At 43.7% G+C, this 19259-nt stretch overlaps 1 protein-coding gene across 1 annotated transcript in view; it reads left to right on the top strand.

Moving 5' to 3' along the window:
- CTNND1 (catenin delta 1) overlaps window positions 1-19259 on the top strand; it is a gene marked incomplete in the record, with an annotated part of 1335518 nt that overhangs the window by 156048 nt on the left and 1160211 nt on the right.

Raw genomic sequence — 19259 nt, 5'->3', positions numbered from 1 at the left:
TTGGTACGTTTTTTCATAAATTTGTGGTTTTCTAACAAATCATTGATTTTAGTCAGAAAATGAAGACATTTCAGTTTCAGATTTCATACCCTCAAATTCACACCAATTCAAAATCTGCTATTCTGTGTCTCTAAGTTTGTAAGAGCAATATTTAAAATTTGTCCATATTTGTGGCCCTTTGTCTCCCCCCCCCCCTGTTATTTATGGCTTTGTCCAGATTTCTTGCTCTAAGAGGTTGAGGGGTATGGCTAGATGTTAGTCAACTCTGGTTCTATCGTCACAGAACAAAGGGTGTTAGAAAATCAGACCCATTAAATTGTAGCCTTCTCCAGGGCAAAACTGGGTAAGGGTGTTTCTAAAGTTAACCTATCAAGGTGGTGGTCTGAGTACATTTCATTTGCTTACATTAATAGGATTGTCTTTACTATTTTGGAGGTGTGATGAGTTGGCAGACTAAAAATTCCCTACAGAGTACCCTTGTCTGCAATACCAGGTGAGCAAATGAGTAACTTTTTTTTTTGAGCTGGGATATAGGGTTTGTATTACTTAGACATGTTAATAAGGCCTTAAGTTCAGTTCTGGTGGCTGCGAAAGCAATTGCTGGAAAATGGAAATCAAAATGTAAATGGACTATATTTGAAGTAGTAAATATTGTAACAGATAAAAGAATGGGAAGTGGCATCGTTGAGAGGGTAGGAGTAAATTTTGCATTGAAATGGTGGGAACAGTACATGTAGAAGCATGAGGAGGAATGAGGTTTGAGAAGGAAGGAATTGAATGCTTAGATTATAAGATATACAATGTGTTCATGTTTACAAATGTACATCACTTAATATGGTTTGGTTTACTTTTATGTATATGCAAGTTTGCCTGAGTCACAAGTGATTCAGTAAATGTGTTTAAGGAAAAAAAAAACCTTTACATATGAGACCTAAAGCTCACTCTACAAAGAGCAGTAGCTACTTCTGCAGTCTTTATGAACATAATTCCAGTTGGCAAATCTTGTGCTGTAGCAACCTGGTCCGTGGTTCACACTTGTGTTTCAGAAATTGCATATGCAATCTAGGTCATGTTTGTCCTTTGCTTCCACCATCCTCCATAATGTCCTTGATACCACTAAACTAATTGGCAGCTTGGGAATCTGTCTCAAAGGTTGATACAGATGTTATGTATTTAATGACAGATCTGTGTTGTCTTGTGTTCATCCAGTTCAGCATCCTTCCCTCTCCCAGTCTTCTTATCGACAGCTCTTGGTAACTGGGCAGACCTCGCATGAGACTTGTCTGTCGACCGCTCTCTGTGCTGTTGCCTTTATTTCTTTAATTCTGTACTCTTATGGTTCTGTATAGAAATTTAGCTGACAAACTCCTGCAGTACCAAGGTGCAGTAGATGGAATTGTGGAGAGGTGCTAGAGCCTAGGATCCGAACAGTCAAAAAAAGCATCAAGGTCTGATCCAGCCAAAAACTGAACGGGATGAAAATAAGACAATTAATCTATCATTATGATAAGTACGCTACTTTTGTTTCAAAGAATGTTTTACTCTGCGAAGTAGTCTTGAAAAACAAGAGGTCGAAAAACCCTTCCAACTTTTTCTCAAGTTGAAAAAATTCTTTAAAAAGTTGCAACCTGACAACCTGTTTTTCAAGGATGGTATTCTGGTACATCTAGTCCCTAAAGGGCTAAGACTGTAAATTTCCAAACGGAGAGGATTGGTATTGCATGATGAGTTGCTTGATCGTACAAGAATGGAACTTATGAACTTGCAGTGTAGAATTGGAGAACCTTGAGGAGGAAATGTATTACAAAAACGTATTAACGATCCTTTGGATCATATTGTGAGCTTCACAATATTCACACAGTTCAGTTAATTTGAATTTGGATTTCAGTGAAATGGGTCTTCAGACAATCTTGCGAGTTCTTCATCCTGTATGTAATATAATATGAAAATGTAAAAAGGGTACAAGAAAATCAGAAGTCATAAAGCATGCAGGGTTGCCAGTTGTCTAGTTTTATACTTTGTAATAAAATGTCTGCACAGTTTAGTCATTTAACTGCATCTTGTATTTGCTTAGAATTTATTGGGTTTAGGAAGTCTGAGTCCAGATTGATACTGGACTCCAGATCCAGTCTGATTTGGACTGTTTTTTGTGTAAAAACAAGTTCAAAAAAGTGCAGAAAATGTTTTGCTGTACACGGAAGTATCACACATAGGGTCCAGCACTGAAGACACCTATAGGTTTAACCTTGAGCTTTACACTAAAGTCAGTAGCACATTTGACCTAGTGATATTTACTGAAATATCTTAAAGTGGATTTCTTGAGTGGTAAAAGTCTGGCATTCACTTTGACCAAAAGCATTCAGACAGAGTATATGCCTGTGTTGAGTGGGGAAAAATGTTTCTGTTGTGCTTAGCAAATGATCACTCTAGAGGACTGAGCTTTACTGTCAATGGGGATAAGAGAGCACGCAGTGTTTGATGCGTGTGGGTGTGCATATCTGAGCTAGACTGAAGATAAGATACTGCATCGAGCCTTCCATAAATAGGCATATGTATGAAACTTGAACCCGATGTGGTGTAGTAAGGTGATAATGATCCTTTAGTGCAAACCGAAATCAAAGAAAACTGCATTTAAGGCAGAAAATAAAACTGGGAGACTGTAGAATTATATGAAGCCCTAATGTGGATTGCATGTTTGATGTATTAATTGGTCTGGCATTTCTAGTTGCAAGTGTTTTAGTTCTGCAAAATGTTTGTGTGGTGTACTTTGCACTGCAGGGAGTGGTACTTTTGTCTTCTGAGTTCAAATTAAGATCAGAAGACATACCTGGGTGTGGCATTGTTTACCCAGACTGTTCCTCTTGCTTACAGTGATTACATGCATACAGGCCATTCAACTGCTGCAACACTTCAGAAACATGTACACTTTTCACATTTGTCTCCTTGTGTGAATAGCTGTGCAGTTGTGTTACGGAGGGGAAGGATGACAGTGGTGTGGTTTTTTTTTTTTTTTCTCTGTTGCATACGTGGATACCTGCAGTGGTAGTACATTCTTGTTGGTGTGTTGGAATTGCTGATGTGTCTTCACTGATGACTGTTAAAGTTCAACTAACTACTACCAGTCTGGGTGGGCGAGTCTAGTTCAGTCCTACACTTTGGCTTGAGTGAGGCACCTTGTTTTTGTAACACTAATTTTGTGGGCAGTAAATGTAATGTTTTTTTCTGATACCTTCTCTGTTTTGTTTTCTGTTCAAGAAATCTGCTTGGCCTGGTGTTTTTGTTCTGAGAGGTGGACACATAAATTATCTAGGCTGCACATTTCACTTTTGTTTTTTCATTAGTTAAATTGTCTCGAGTGATACTTAAATACTTGAAATTTTGGTTTTGTCTGAAAAGATTTGATGCCTGCATAAACTGAAGCACTGCTGGTGATTCCCTGCTGTGTTTTCCCACCCACCATCCCTTTTGATCTGCTTTTTAAACCTGGTGATTTTAAGCTGCCCACCCCTGAATTAGAGCGTAATAAGCTCCTCCCTTCTCTGCTGCTGTTGTCCTGAATTTGCCTTTCCTTGTGCTTACATTGAAAAAATGAATTTTGGCTCCCATTGTCTGTACTAATTTATCTGACTTGTCTAGCTAGCTGTTAAAAGTAGTGTATTTCTACACTCTAGCAAACAATTCTTTTTGCATCGAGGTCTGGATTTTCCATCTAGTGCAATGCGAGGTAGCCTGGTCTGTTTAGGTTGGGGAAACGCTTAAGATTTCTGAATGTAGTTTTATTGGCTGGAGGGCTTATTAATCAGTTTGTCTTGTTTTTAGTGCCCTTATAAATACTGTACAATTCAGTGTCTCTTGGCTCATTTATTCAAAGCAAAGTATTTTTATTGAATAATCTCACTTTATAAGCTGTTTTAAAGTACACTCTGTCTGTTTTTGTGGTAGCATTTTGCTCCGTATACTCCCAATGCAAAAGCACAGTAAAGGACTGGGATTATTCATGTGGTGACAGTAGGTGTTTAGCTGGTCTGTCTGAGCTGGGGAAACTCACAAAAGGGCTTTTTTCACATCTCTGCACTTGATTTGCACTGTTTTGGTGCCTAGATGGTCTGAATCTAGCCTGTTACACTCTAGGACTAAACCAGCCATGTTGTATTAAGAAGGGCTTCCCTACACCCTTGTGATAGAAGTGTAGATCCAGCCTTGTATAAGCTGGGGATTACTGGAGGAAGGCTCATTGTGTGCTTTCCTATTGGTAGATTAGCTTTAGTATCTTAATTTTGCCTGTAGTTGAGCCTGTTTGCGTGTTGCAGTGTACCATACAACAGGGTTTGCTGTGTCCTGTATAGAAGCAAATGCCTTGAAACTCAATTTTTTTCCTAGACGTCTTTAGTGGAACCCTCCCAAGTTTCCCTACTGCACTACAGGCACACTTAGCAGTGTTGACACACTTCTATCATTCATAGCCTTAAGTAGAAAAAGCACCTTTGTTAGTCCTAGCACAAAAACTGGTCAAAGTAGCCCACTCACTTCCCTAATGGTTGTCTTTCGGCTTTTCCCGGATGTTCATCGTGCATCCAGCTGCAGTCATTACAGATGGGTTCTCCTGCTGTCAGGCAGGTCCTCGGTCGGCCAAATTCCAAAGTCTAGGTCCGGCGTCGGTTGTCACCTTCTTCCCTGACGTCAGTGCGACAGGGGTATATAAGACACAGCCAACGTCATTTTCTTCAGTCTTTTTTGCCGCGCGGTGTCCGAAGCAGAAGCAGTTCACAAGTGCCGGTCGGCCAGCTCCTGAAATTACAAAAATTTGGAAACCGAAGTTTTCTTTAAAGCCAAGTACCCCGTTGGGGAAACTTTTCTTGCCTCAGACCGATGTCCAACAAAGTTAACAATTGTATTGTGGGAAGCAAATACTGCATAAGGATTTCCATTCCTTCTGTATTCCTTGTTTAGGCCCAGACCACGACGTCTCGGGCTGCCGCTTTTGTGCTACTTTTAATAAGCGCACTATTAAGCATCGGGCGGAGTTCACCCAGAATTTTTTGGTAAAGCTTTTAACTATAAAATGTCATCAGACTCAAACTAGCGTTTTGTCCAAAAAACGCAAGGACAAAGACTGACACGCGAGGTCTGTGGTCTCCACCAACACCACTCCAAAACCTGCTACACGTGGTCCGGTTCTCAGTGAGTCGCCTACACAGCCCCTGACTACCGACGACACTTCTCTGGCGGTGTCCTCTGTAACCGAGACTGCAGGTTCCTCGGCCCACACCCTGACTACAGCTACCGAAGCCACTGTGAGTGTTGAGCCTCTTAATGTGGACAGGTCTACTTCCACCCATGGTGTCTTCAGACCTTCTTCCTTTTCCATCAAGGCCTTTACCAAGTCTAAATCAGCCATGCACTCCCAGAGGCCTGTTGCACAGGGCCCATCTCCAGGCCCCATGCCTAAAAAGCTGATGCTCAAAATGGCTGAGGATTTAATTACTCTTATCAGGGGTTCCCAACCCCCTCCGGACAAGAGACCCAGAGTGGAGGAAGAATCTCCCTCTTCTGACCAGGGCTCCATTATTTCAGAACATTCTGATGAAGAGGAGCATTTGTACTCCCCTTTTGAAGATTCTGATGCAGAACAGTCCATTTCTTCTGTATCCCCCCCCCCCAGAGGATTTCTCATTTGGGGAAACCTTGCATACCTTGAGGGAACACTTCCATTGGGAAGGCCAGGATTTTTCAGATTCAAAGAAAAGGCTTAGGGAATTTCTTCTGCTACCTCTGCACAGACCTCTGGCGATACCTCCTGTCTTGGACATACTTGATGATGTTTATTCGGAGGCTTGCCTTAATCCGGATTCCCTGCCTCTAGCCCCAGTCAAGCCTGATAGGTACTACAGAGTTCCTAACTCACACCAATTTCTTTACAAAAGCCATAATGCTGACCCAGAAACCATTTCTCAGGGCCCCAAGGGAATGAAGGCCTCTACTGCTAAGAATCCATTACCTTCTGAAAGAGGGTCTAGATCCTCTGAAAGGTGGGGAAAAAAGGTATATACCTCGGCCACTCTAGCCATGAGGGCCTTAAATGGTCAGTTCCATATGCTTAAATATCAGCAGTTTCTGTTATCACAACTAAAGAATAAAATGTCACAACCTGAACAACCAGATCTGAAGGAGTTGCAGGATATGATGCATAGTGCAGAACAAGTGGGTAAGCACACCTTACGATGTGGTTATGATGCTCTAGAGGCCTCAAGTAGAGCTGCAGTTACAGGATCAGTCATTCGTAGACATGCCTGGCTTGGGGAACAAACCCTACCTGATCATGCCAAAGCTAAATTACTAGATGCTCCTTTACAAAAGGATGTATTTGGTACTAATGCTGAGGAAATACTAAGGAAAATGGAAGAAAAAGCTAAATCTATGCAAACTGTTAAGGCTTTTCTACAGGTACAACCACCTCATTTCAGTAGAAATTGGCCTTCAAAAAACTGGTCCTTTCCAGCCACGGACTAGCCCCAAAGAGGTAGATACAGACGCGCAAGGGGCAGAGGACAATCTCAAGGATCATGCAGAGGCAGACAATGGCAGCCTCCAGCATCAAGAGGTGGCGAAGACAGTGCACAGCAATACAGAAAGCAAACCCAATGACTTTCCCCTTTGCATGCCAAACAAGGCTCAAGTGGCAGCGCCCTTGGGAGGAAAGCTGGCATTATTTTCAAAAAATTGGCATATTGTCAAGACAAATGGATCCTGGACATTAAACAGAGGCTACAGATTTCATTTTCATACTCTTCCAAAAATGAGAGGCATGCCGAACCTGCCACACAATCAAAGGGCAGAGGCTCAAATACAAATTTCAAAGCTCATGGATATGAAAGCTATTAAAGAGGTACCTACTCACGAACAAGGTCAAGGTTTTTATTCCAGACTATTCCTGGTACCAAGGAAGGGAACCGATTGGAGACCCATTTTGGACTTATCCATCCTAAACACATTTCTACTCGTACCAAAATTCAAGATGCTCTCCTTACAGCAGCTTCTTCCCATGCTGAGCAAGGGGTCTTGGCTGGTAACATTGGACCTCAAGGAAGCATACCTGCATATCCCAATCAGACAAAGCTGCAGAAGATACCTCCGATTCCTTGCAGGTTCAATACACTATCAATTCTCTGCATTGCCCTTTGGCTTATCTACTGCGCCCAGAGTATTCACGAAATGCCTGGCATCAGTAATTGCCTACTGCAGACTTCAAGGGATACAAATATACCCTTATTTGGACGACTGCCTGATCCAAGCGGACAGCAAACACATACTTCTGGAGCATCTGGCTTATGTAACACAGTTATTGAATTCTCTGGGATACACAGTCAACAGAGAAATCCAGGCTAATACCATCTCAGAAAATAATTTTCCTGGGTGCCAACTTGGACACAAACACCCAGATGGCCTTTCTTACGCCAGAAAAACAGGGGCAACTAACTCAGTACTTCAAGATACTAGCAAATTGTACCAGACTAACTGCAAGGAAAATCTTGCAGGCTCTGGGATTCATGGCATCTTGCATTCTTCTAATCCCATGTGCAAAGTTGCATATGAGGAAACTTCAATGGTACCTAAAAAACCTATGGTCTCAACACAGCCACAGTTTGGAAACAATAATACCACTAATTCCATGTTTACAAAAGGAATTTCTATGGTGGGCTCAGGCATGCCAAACAAACACAGGTCTACCATTCTGCAAACCTCAAGCAAATCAAGTCATCACAACAGACTCCTCAGACTACGCCTGGGGGGCACACATGACGGACAGGTGCATTCAGGGCAAATGGTCCCAAAAGTAAAAGCACCTCCACATCAATCAAAAGGAAATGCTAGCAGTGATAAATGCAATTACAGCTTTCAAGTACCTCCTGCATCCAGGGCAATTATTAATAAGAACAGACAACACCACAGTAATGTGGTACATAAGGAGGAACACACTCATATCCCCTGTGCAGGCTGGCCATGTCACTTTGGGACAGGGCTCTGGAATGGCAAATCGAGCTTCAAGCACAGTATGTGCCAGGTATGGAAAACACGCTGGCAGACAATCTAAGCAGAAATATGACAGACCCTCACGAATGGAAGTTGCATTCTCTAGTGTCTACAAAGATAATCCAAGCCTGGGGAAGGCCAGACATAGATCTCTTTGCCTCCCACAAAAATCACCAATTGACAAAATTCTGCTCAAGGACATTTCATCCAAAGGCTTGGAGAGTGGACGCCCTTTCTTTCAGTTGGGCAGCACGGACAGTTTACGCCTTTCCACCTCTTCCTCTACTGCCCAAGGTGCTTTTGAAAACAAGAGCAGACAGGCCAAAGATGATACAGATTGCTCCAGACTGGCCAAGACAACACTGGTACCCACTCCTGAGGAGCCTAACACATTCTCCTCCCTGGACCCTACCTCTAATGCCTCTTCTGACTCAGCACAGCTACAAAACTCTTCACAGTCAGCTGAAAACACTCAATCTAGCTGCATGGAAAATTCCTTAACAGCACAACAGACCCTACTCTCCAAGGAGGTACAGGATGTCATTTTGGAAGCCAGAAGGCCATCTACTAGAAAAGCTTACTCTGCAAAATGGAAACGGTTTTGCACTTGGAATGAGAAAAAGGACCAGGATCCTACAAAACTGAATTTGCCTCTGATATTACAGTATCTAACTGAGCTGCTGAACAGTGGACTATCATTCTCCTCCATCAAAATCCATGCCTCAGCCATTTCTGCAAAATACAACACTGATCCACCCTTATTCTCTCACCCACTCTTGAGACAGTTCCTCAGAGGGGCTAAGAATATAAGACCTCCAAGGAAACAGCCAATCCCAGCCTGGGATCTTAATTACATTCTAGAAAAATTAACATTGCCCTCCTTTTGAACCAGCTGCCTCAACAGATTTGCAATATTTGTCCTGGAAAACAGCTTTCCTTCTGGCTATTACCTCAGCTCGTAGGGTCTCGGAATTACAAGCCCTCATGGCTGTGCAGCCCTTTCTCATCTTCCATCAGGACAGGGTTTCTCTACGAACCAACCTGTCATTTATGCCTAAGGTAGTATCCAGGGTAGCTTTAAATCAGGCCATACACTTGCCTACCTTTTACCCCAATCCTCAAAACAAAGGGGAAAGGCTGCTACATTCCTTAGACATCCATAGACAGCTGCGTTACTATTTGGACAGAACAAAGCCATTCAGGAAATCAGAACAACTTTGTGTCCTGTGCTGTAGGAGCTCAAGGGAAGCCAATTTCCAAACAGACAATTTCAAAATGGATAGGCCACTGCATACGTTTTTGTTGCTCCTTTCATGGTAATTCTGTGCCTGCAGGCATCAGATCCCACTCCACAAGGGCCACAGCTACCTCTGCAGCCTTCCTCAGAGGAGTACCTACCAAAGATATTTGGGAGGCAGCCACTTGGAGTTCGGTGTATACCTTCACTAAACACTACCACCTACCTTTTATACTCCAAAACAAGAGCAAGCTTTGCCACTGCTGTGTTGCAGGGCATTCTGGCTCCTCCTAATTCCACCTAGTGCCTACCACCCTGTGCGTAGCTTTGGGATTCTACCCATCTGTAATGACTGCCGCTGTATGCACGATGAATATGGTGCAGTTTTGTACCTGCAATAAATGTAGATGTTAGAGTGCTAATACAGCTGCAGTCCAGGTTTCCCTCCCTCCTTCCCCTCTTGGTACAGGCCTAGTGGCAAACTCCTCCTCATACAACTTGTTTGGGTTATCCTTCTATGGTGTATTTGCTTGCAACTACTGAATTTTGATTATATTGCATTACATGACTATACATAGCTATATAAATTATGTATTGCCTTCCAACTGGGGGCACCTGACATCTGGGGCAAGAAAGACTGAAGAAAATGTCGTCTGCTGTGTCTTTTATACCCCTGTCGCACTGACGTCAGGGAAGAAGGCGACAACAACCAACGCCGGACCTAGACTTTGGAATTCGGCCGACTGAGGACCCGCCTGACGGCAGGAGAACCCATCTGTAATGACTGCAGCTGTATTAGCACTCTAACATCTACATTTATGGTAGGTACAAAACTGTACTTTAGGGGTCGCCACAGCGGAACTCCGGTCCGCTAATGAATGGCTGTAATGGAGTGGATTGACATGGGCATCCTGAAGCATTGTACTAATTGCCTCATGTATACTGGCAACCACTTACTTCTAAAACAAATATCCTAAAATACCGTATGCAAGAGATGTAATTGCACTACAAAATTGGAATCCATTCTCATGTAAACAAACCAGACATCAAAACAGGTTGTCAGTACACTTACAATGAGGTTACGAGACAAACCCACATATGTGGAGTTTTTCACTAGAAGCCAACAAAAAAGATCAGAGACCTCCCAAACGTAAAACACTTGCACGCACCACTATGCAAATAGAAACCGCTACACACATGCACACCAGTGTCTCTGCAAATAAGACCCTATAGCAAAAGACCTCAAAACATAATGTGTTGGTCATGGGCGACTCCATAGTGAGACACTCTTATCCCTCTCACTAGGCTGGAGAAGATGGTCACTGTCAGCTGCCTGTCAAGTGCCACGATCAGTCAAATTACACATGCACTCAGGTCCCTGAAGTACTGTTATGACTCTCATAATCCATGTTGAGGTGAAAGACTTGAGATGTACCTCTCTGGACTATATGAAGAGAGATGATCTCTCAGATTGTGTCCCTGGCAGGTATGAACCTAGCCCTAAGCAGCTTTCTGCCTTCACCCCAGATGCTACAATGTAAACAAAAAATGACAGACTTCAACTGGCTTAGCTTGTGGTTGTCGCAGGGGGACCCAGTATCTGTCTGCCTGGGAAGACACGCTGCTTTGTCAGAGATGGTCTGCACCTGTGTCCTCTAGGCCTTTGGATACTGGCAAAGGTGCTAGACTCCCCCATAGTGCCTTTTTAGGCAATGTCAAAACAATTTCTGATTTAACAGTCAAACTGAGACTAAGTTAAGGTTCTGCTGCTTAATGCTAGGAGTCTAAACATGAAAATGCACTCCTCACCTTGGAAGATGCTGATGTCTGCAGTCACTTAAGACATGGCTCAAGGCTGTGGAGAGCACCCCAGCCATGCAAGGCTGCAATGCCTTCCACACAGACCTCAAAATGAGTGTGAAAGAATCAAAGGTTGAGGTTTATCCATCTTTAAAGCCAAGTATACCTTGAGACTGCTCAAAGTATTACTCTAACTACTTCATGTCCAATTAACTATAGGCAAAATACCCTATTACATCCTTGGTAGCTGTAGGTATTCCGCCATAAACCAAGAAAAGTAAACTGCCTACCTGGATTACTGGCGTCTTTCACCATACAGCCCAGCACCTTAGTCATGGGAGAATTCGGCTCTCCTTCCATCGACTGGGTGACATACATGAGACCGAACATGCTCACCCAGATGTTCATGGACTGTCGATACAAATGCTGTGGAACAGATGGTCTGCACACCCACAAAGGGCTCAAATGTCCTAGACATAGTACTCACCAGTGTGAGGGGGGGGCACTGCACTCCCCAGTGTGATTGCCCAACTGTTTAGACGCTGCTGTACCCGACCAGATTAAAACCAGGTCTTCCTGAAAATAGCAAGCCATCCTGGCGGACCTGAAGTATAAACATGTGTAACAAAAGGAAGAAACTTGCTTCTAAGGACAAGAGGGAAATTACTCTGTAGAGGAAGAATTCCCTCCACATCTTGAAGCAAATAGGGAATCTTGTAAAGTTCTCTAAAATTACGAAGCTAAAATAGCACCCCTAGCTAAGGATCATCATAATGCATTCTTTAAATCTAAAAGGGAATCCCGAGCTATGTAGCAAACTGGTAGATGGTACCATTCATACTATACCAGAGGAATTTGCCAACCTGTAAGCTGACAGATTCGGCACAAACTTCACCCACCAGGCATACCCCAAAGCATGTCAGACACCAGATGTTCTTCGTGTTTCACTGTTGCAGTCATTACAGTTGGGTTATCTGCTTGCAGTAGCCTTCAGTCAGCCTGATTAACAAAGTCTTGGGTCCTGCGTCTGATGCTGTCCCTTCTTCCATGATGTCAGGGGTATAAAACATGCAGCCGACGCCATTAAATCAGTATTTCTTGCCGTGCGGTGCCCGAAGCAGAAGCAGTTCACAAGTGCCCGGTTGGTTAACTCCTGAAATTTTCATTTTCGAGATTCAGAACCGAAGTCTTCAACTAAAGCCAAGTACCCCGTTGGGGAAACTTTTTCTTGCTCCTTACCAATGTAAGTAAAAGTTAATTGCATTACTTGTGGAAAGAAAATACCTCAAAGATTTTCATTCGTACTGTATTCCTTGCCTGGGCCCTGACCACGATGTACCTTGCTGTCGGTTTTGTGCTTTAATCAATGCACTATCTGTCGTCTGTATATTTTTGCCTCTAAATATTTTGGTTCCCTGTTTAATTATCCAGAAATGTTGATTAGCCATCAGACTGCTGGGATTCCGAAAAACGCAAAGGTAGACAGGCTGCCTAGGTCCAAAACGCAAAGGTAGACAGGCTGCCTAGGTCCAAAGCTGCAGATGACTCTTCTAAGCCAGTCGCCAGTTCGCTGGTACTCGGTGAGGTGCTCTCAGCCCCTGATGCCTGCTATTTGTGATTCACAGGCCTCTACTGAGACCCATTCTAAGTCCAGTATGCCACGAGATGCTTCAACTGTGGAACCTGTGGGTGTGTCTACCTTGGATGGGTCCGGAGCCACTGCAGGCATGGCTTCTGAGGGTGTATTCAGGCTTACAGACTTGCATATTAAACAGACGCCTCTTTCATTTAGGCCTAAATCTCAAACCATGCCTAAGAAACAGACGCCCAGGCTGCATGCTCAGGCCTCTATGCCTAAAAAACATAAGAATGGCTGAAGATCTTATAACTTTAATCAGGGGAAGCCACCCCCCAGAGACCTACAACTGAAGTTGTTTATGAATCTTCTGACCAGGATTCTGATTTTTTTCTGATGATCTGGATTTGCCCTTGTATACTTATGAGGATTCTGATGCAGAGGACTCTATTCCCTCTGCTTCCCCTTCAGAGGATTTTTCTTTTGGTGAAACCTTACAACACTGTAAGGGAGCATTTCCACTGGGAAAGCCAGGATTTTTCTGATTCAAAACAGAGGCTTGGGGATTTTTTACTCCTGCCTCAGCATAGGCCTTTAGCTATAGCTATACCTCTTGTACTAGACATTGTTGTTGATGCCTTTTCAGAATCTAGTTTGGTCCCTGATTCTTTGCCTCTTGCTCCCAGAAAACCTGATGTATTACAGGGTTCTTGGTTCACACAAGGTTTTTTAAAAACCCTATTGCGGATGCAGACCATTTCACAGGGCCCCAAGGGCATTAAGGCTTCTACTGCTAAAAATCCTACCCCTTCTGATGAGACTTCAGGGTAGATGGGGTAAGAAGGTTTACACTTCTGCAACCTTGGCCATTAGGGCTTTAAACTGCCAGTTTTGTATCAACAACATGTTATTGGGTTGCTTAAACAGAAAATGTTGATTCTTAACTGTTGAAAATAATGAATTACAGGTTTTAATGCATTCTGCTAAACAGGTTGGTAAACATACTTTGCAATGTGGATTTTATTCGTTAGAGGCCTCTTGCAGTGCTGCTGTTACTGAGTCTGTGCTCAGAAGTCATGCTTGACTTAAGGAGCTAACTTTGCCTGATCATGTTAAAGCTAAACTGTTGGATGCTCCCTTAAATCAGGACCGCCTGATGTTCATCGTGTTTCTCTGTTGCAGTCATGACTGTAGGGTTCTCCCCTGCCGGCAGGCAGTCCTTGGTCGGCCAGAATCCCAAAGTCTGGGTCCGGCATCGACTGTTCAGCCATGCTCTCTGACGTCAGAGCGCCAGGAGTACAAAGCTGACAGCTGACGCCATGTTCTCCAGTCTTTCTTGCCGTGCGGTGATAGCAGTTCGCAAGTGCCGGTCGGCTGACTCCAGACTGAAGTACGTTTATAAAAAATTGTCAGAAGACTTTCTTCTCCTACTCAAAGCTAAGTACCCCGTTGGGGAAACTTTTTTTCTTGCTCCAGTCCAATGTCAGAAAATGTTAATTGTATTTCATGTGGGAAGCAAATACCTCATAAGGATTTTCATTCTTACTGTATTCCTTGCTTAGGCCCTGACCACGACGTAGCTAGTTGTCGGTTTTGTGCTAGATTCAATCAACGTACGATTAAACGAAGGTAAGATTTTGCATTTCATTACTTCGATAGGCATTTTAATTATAAAATGTCGGATACGGTTCCAGCTAGCGGAGTTCACAAACGACGCAAGGATAAAGACAGGCCTCCAAGATCCAAATCAGACTGTTGTACAAGCAGAGCCAGCTTCCGGTTCGGCCGTCAGTGAGGCGCTTTTGCAGCCCCTGTCGGCCATTTCGGAACAGACTGCCGAAACTGACTCCGAGGAGCCAACTAGGCCTTTGAATATTTCTGTTGCAGGACCTTCGGACAATGCTCCTTCGGATGGGTCCGGAGCTGCTGTGCAGGTACTGGCTTCCGAAGGGGTTTTCAGGCCTGCTCATCTTCTAATAAAGGCAAAGACAAAGGCAGACTCCTTCCAATTCAAAGACTGCAGCCCAGGCCTCTTCTGATCCGGCACCCAAGTCTCAGACAGTTACTTAAGATGGTGGAGGACTTACTATGATTAGGGATTCACATCCTCCTCCAGATAAAAGGCCAAGGCAGGAAGTTTATTATGACTCCTCTGATCAGGCTTCTGTTTCTTCTGACCAGGAATATTCTTTCCCTCCTTATGAGGATTCTGATGCTGAGGAATCCATTCCTTCAGCTTCTCCCCCTGAGGATTTCTCTTTTGGGGAAACTTTGCATGAAATAAGGGAACATTTTCACTGGGAAGGACAGGAGTACTCTGAATCTAAGAAAAGACTAAGGGATTTTCTTCTTCTTCCCCAACATAGACCCCTGGCTATTCCTCCTATTTTGGATATTGTGGATGATGCTTTTTCGGAGGCTAACTTAACTCATGACTTTTCCTCCAGCTCCTGTTAAGCCAGACGGATATTATAGGGTTCCTGATTCCCACCAGTTTTTATACAAGAATCCTACTGCTGACCCTGAAACCATTTCTCAGGGTCCTAAGGGGGTTAAGGCCTCTTCTGCTAAAAACCCCATTCCCACTGAGGATTCCAGATCTTTAGAAAGATGGGGCAAAAAAGTGTACACTTCTGCTACTTTATTAGGGCTTTAAACTGTCAGTTTCATATGCTGAAATACCAGCAATTTCTTCTGTCTGTTTTAAAACAAAAGCTAACTTCCTTTTCCGCCTGTGCAGATAAGGAATTACATGACTTAATGCATGCCACTGAACAAGTTGGGAAGCATGGTTTACACTGGATTTGATGCCTTGGAGGCTTCTTGTAGGGCTGCTGCCTCTGGCACAGTCATTAGAAGGCATGCATGGTTAAAGGAACAAAATTTGCCAGATAAAGTAAAAGCAAAATTACTGGCTGCTCCTGTTCAGCATAATGTTTTGTTTGGATCTAAAGCTGAAGAGGTGATAAAGACAAGGCAAAATCCATGCAAACAGTTTAAAGATTTCTACAGCCACCCAGATTTGGTAGGAATTGGCCTACAAAAAATTGGTCCTTTCCCAATTCAGACAGGCCTCAGAGGGGTAGATACAGACTCTCCTGAGGAAGGCCTCAAACGCAAGCCTCTTATAGACCAAGACAGTGGACTGCTTCCACCCCTAGGGGAGGAGAGGACAGGCTGCAAGCTCATAGCAAACAGACTCCATGACTCCCTCTGTTGGGCTGCAGAAACTTCTTGCCTGGAAGCCCCTCTCGGAGGAAAACTTTCTCTTTCACCTAAATTTGACTCGTATAACCCAAGACAAGTGAGTTCTGGATGTGGTTTCAAGAGGTTACAAATTCCATTTTCATACCCTACCAAGACCAAGCGGATGGCCAGATCTTCCAAAACATCAATGGTTAGAGGCCTTAAATCAGGTGGAAGCTCTCTTGGCTATGAAAGCCATAGAACTAGTTCCACTTTTAGAGATGGGACAAGGTTTATTCAAGGCTCTTTCTAGTCCCCAGGAAGCAAAATTCATGGAGACCTATTCTGGATCTGTCAGTCTTGAACACTTTTCTCGAGATACCAAAATTCAAGATGCTTACTCTACAGCAGCTACATCCAATGCTGACCAAAAATGCATGGATGGTAACTTTGGATTTTAAAGGAGGCATATTTACACATTCCCATCAGGCCGGAATGCAGAAAATACCTCAGGTTCAAGGCCGGATCGAGGCACTATCAGTTCTCTGCGCTGCCCTTTGGATTGTCTACTGCGCCCAGGGTCTTCACCAAATGCCTGGTACCAGTAGTAGCTTATTGCAGACTCAAGGGAATTCAAATTTACCCTTATCTGGACGACTGTCTTATTCAGGCAGACATGTCCTACTCCAGCATGTAGAGTTTGTTCAGAATCTTCTCAAGTTCCTGGGATTCACTGTAAACATAGTCAAATTTGACACCCTCACAACAGATAATTTTTCTGGGTGCTTCTCTAAACACAACAACCCAGATGGCATTTCTGACATACGAAAAACAATTACAGCTGGCTTCAACTTTCAAAACCTTGGCAACATTAACTCGGCTATCTGCAAGGAAATTCCTGCAGGCTTTGGGTTACATGGCCTCCTGCATCCTTCTCATACCATATGCAAGACTACATATGAGGAAAATACAGTGGTACCTAAAAAGTGTATGGTCTCAGCATTGCCACAGTTTAGACATGCAGATCACCGTCCTGCCTTGTCTTCAAAAGGAATTCCTTTGGTGGTCCAAGGCATGTACTCTAAACAAAGGAAAACCCTTCAGTCTGCCTCCTGCCACTCTTATACTAACCACGGATGCCTCCGATTATGCATGGGGAGCCCATTTTCAGGGCAACTGTCTGCAGGGCCTTCTGACAAAGAATCAGAAGCACCTGCATATCAATTTAAAGGAAGTGTTAGCCGTTCAGAAAGCTCTATTGGCCTTCAGGAATCTTCTACAACCAGGACAACTACTGATACGGACAGACACCACCACAGTTATGTGGTACATAAACAAGCAAGGGGGATCTTATTCCTATCCCCTTTGCAGACTAGCCATGAATCTTTGGAATACAGCTCTAGCTTGCAAACTGGACCTTCAAGCTCAGTTTCTGCCAGGAAAGCAAAACTTCCTGGCAGACGGTCTGAGCAGAAACCTGTCGGACCCACACGAATGGATGCTGGACACCGAAATATTCAAGATGATTACAGCAGTCTGGGGATGTCCTCACATAGACCTCTTTGCATCCCACCTCAATCATCAACTACAGATTTTTTGCACCAGGACATTCCACGAACTAGCTTGGAAAGTGGATGCACTATCATTCAGTTGGAGAAACCTCTCGGGGGGTATGCCTTTCCTCCTCTTCCTCATCTTCCATGGGTATTTATTAAAGATCAAACAGGACAAGCCCAAGATTATCTTGCTGGCCCCAAATTGGCCTCGACAGTTTTGGTACCCAACACTGAAAAACCTTTCTCTGGAGCCACCTTGGGTTTTACCACAGACTCCAAACCTTCTGTCCCAACACATGGGTCAGGTTCTGCACTCCCACGTCAAAACTCTCAGCCTGGCGGCCTGGTTAATCCAGGGTCTTTGATTCATTCTCTCCTACCCAAGCAGGTTATGGATGTCATTTTAGAAGCCAGACGTCCTAGCACTAGAAAATCCTATGCAGGAAAATGGAAAAGATTTTGTTCCTGGATGCAGGCTCAGGATTCAGATCCTCTTATTCCTAACATTCCTCTGATTTTACTTTACCTGACGGACCTATTACATAAGGGTCTCTCTTTTTCTTCCATAAAGATACATGCCTCTGCTATTTCTGCTCATTGTAATACAGACCCTCCAATCTTTTCTCGGCTCATGACAGTTTATCAGAGGAGCTAAGAACTTAAGGCTCCCTAGATCTCCTCCCATTCCTGCTTGGGATCTCAACTATGTTTAGGAAAAACTCACCTTACCTCCTTTTGAGCCTGCTGCCACATCTGACATCAAGTTTTTATCTTGGAAGACCGCCATCCTGTTAGCTTTGACCTCTGCCAGAAGAGTTTTGGAGTTGCAAGCTCTCATGGCTGTGGAACCTTATATTATTTTTCATCAAGATAGGGTGTCTTTAAGGACTAATAGTACTTTCATGCCCAAGGTGATTTCCAAAGTGGCTTTAAATCAAACTATTCACTTGCCATCTTTTTTCCTCACTCCTCAAAATAAGGGGGAAAGGATCTTGCATTCCTTGGATATACACAGACAATTACGTTTTTACCTGGACAGAACCAAGGACATCAGGAAATCAGAGCAATTGTTTGTTATGCTTCAAGTTCCCAAGTTAAAGCTATTTCAAAACAGACCATTTCCAAATGGATTGCTTATGGAATCAGATTTTGCTATTCACACCATGGAAAGCAAATCCCAGGGACTATAAAGACTCACTCTGCCAGAGCTGCTGCCACTTCAGCTGCCTTCCTCAGAGGAGTTCCTACCAAGGACATTTTGGAAGCTGCAACTTGGAGTTCAGTGCATACTTTTTCCAAGCACAACAATCTACCTCTTTACTCTAAGTCTAGGGCAGGCTTTGTTTCTGCAGTCTTGCAGGGCCTTTTAGCCGCTCCCTCTTTGACCACCTCCCTTTTATTCTGCTTTGGGATTCAACCCTACAGTCATGACTGCAACAGTGAAACATGATTAACATAGTACAGTTGTGTACACTTACCATAAATGTAGATGTTAGAGTGTCTTCACTGTTGCAGTCTGGGTTTCCCTCCCTCCTGTCTCCTCTTATTTTTTCTTTTGTGTGGTTCCTTTTTCACCCTTCTGAGGTATATTTGCAAAGGGTATGGGATCTTACTCATTTTGGAACACCTGACATCTGGGACAAGAAAAACTGGAGAACATGGTGTCGGCTGTCAGCTTTGTACTCCTGGCGCTCTGACGTCAGGGAGCATGGCTGAACAGCCGATGCCGGACCCAGACTTTGGGATTCTGGCTGACCGAGGACTGTCTGCTGGCAGGGGAGAACCCCCTACAGTCATGACTGCAACAGTGAAGGCACTCTAACATCTACATTTATGGTAAGTGTACACAACTGTACTTTCAGCAACAAGGCTG

Source organism: Protopterus annectens, chromosome 1.part1 (assembly GCF_019279795.1).
Source record: "Protopterus annectens isolate FY-2018-M chromosome 1.part1, PAN1.0, whole genome shotgun sequence".
Lineage (NCBI taxonomy): Eukaryota > Metazoa > Chordata > Ceratodontiformes > Protopteridae > Protopterus > Protopterus annectens.
Note: the sequence above shows the minus strand (reverse complement) of the source record. Positions and strands in the feature narration are given on the sequence as shown.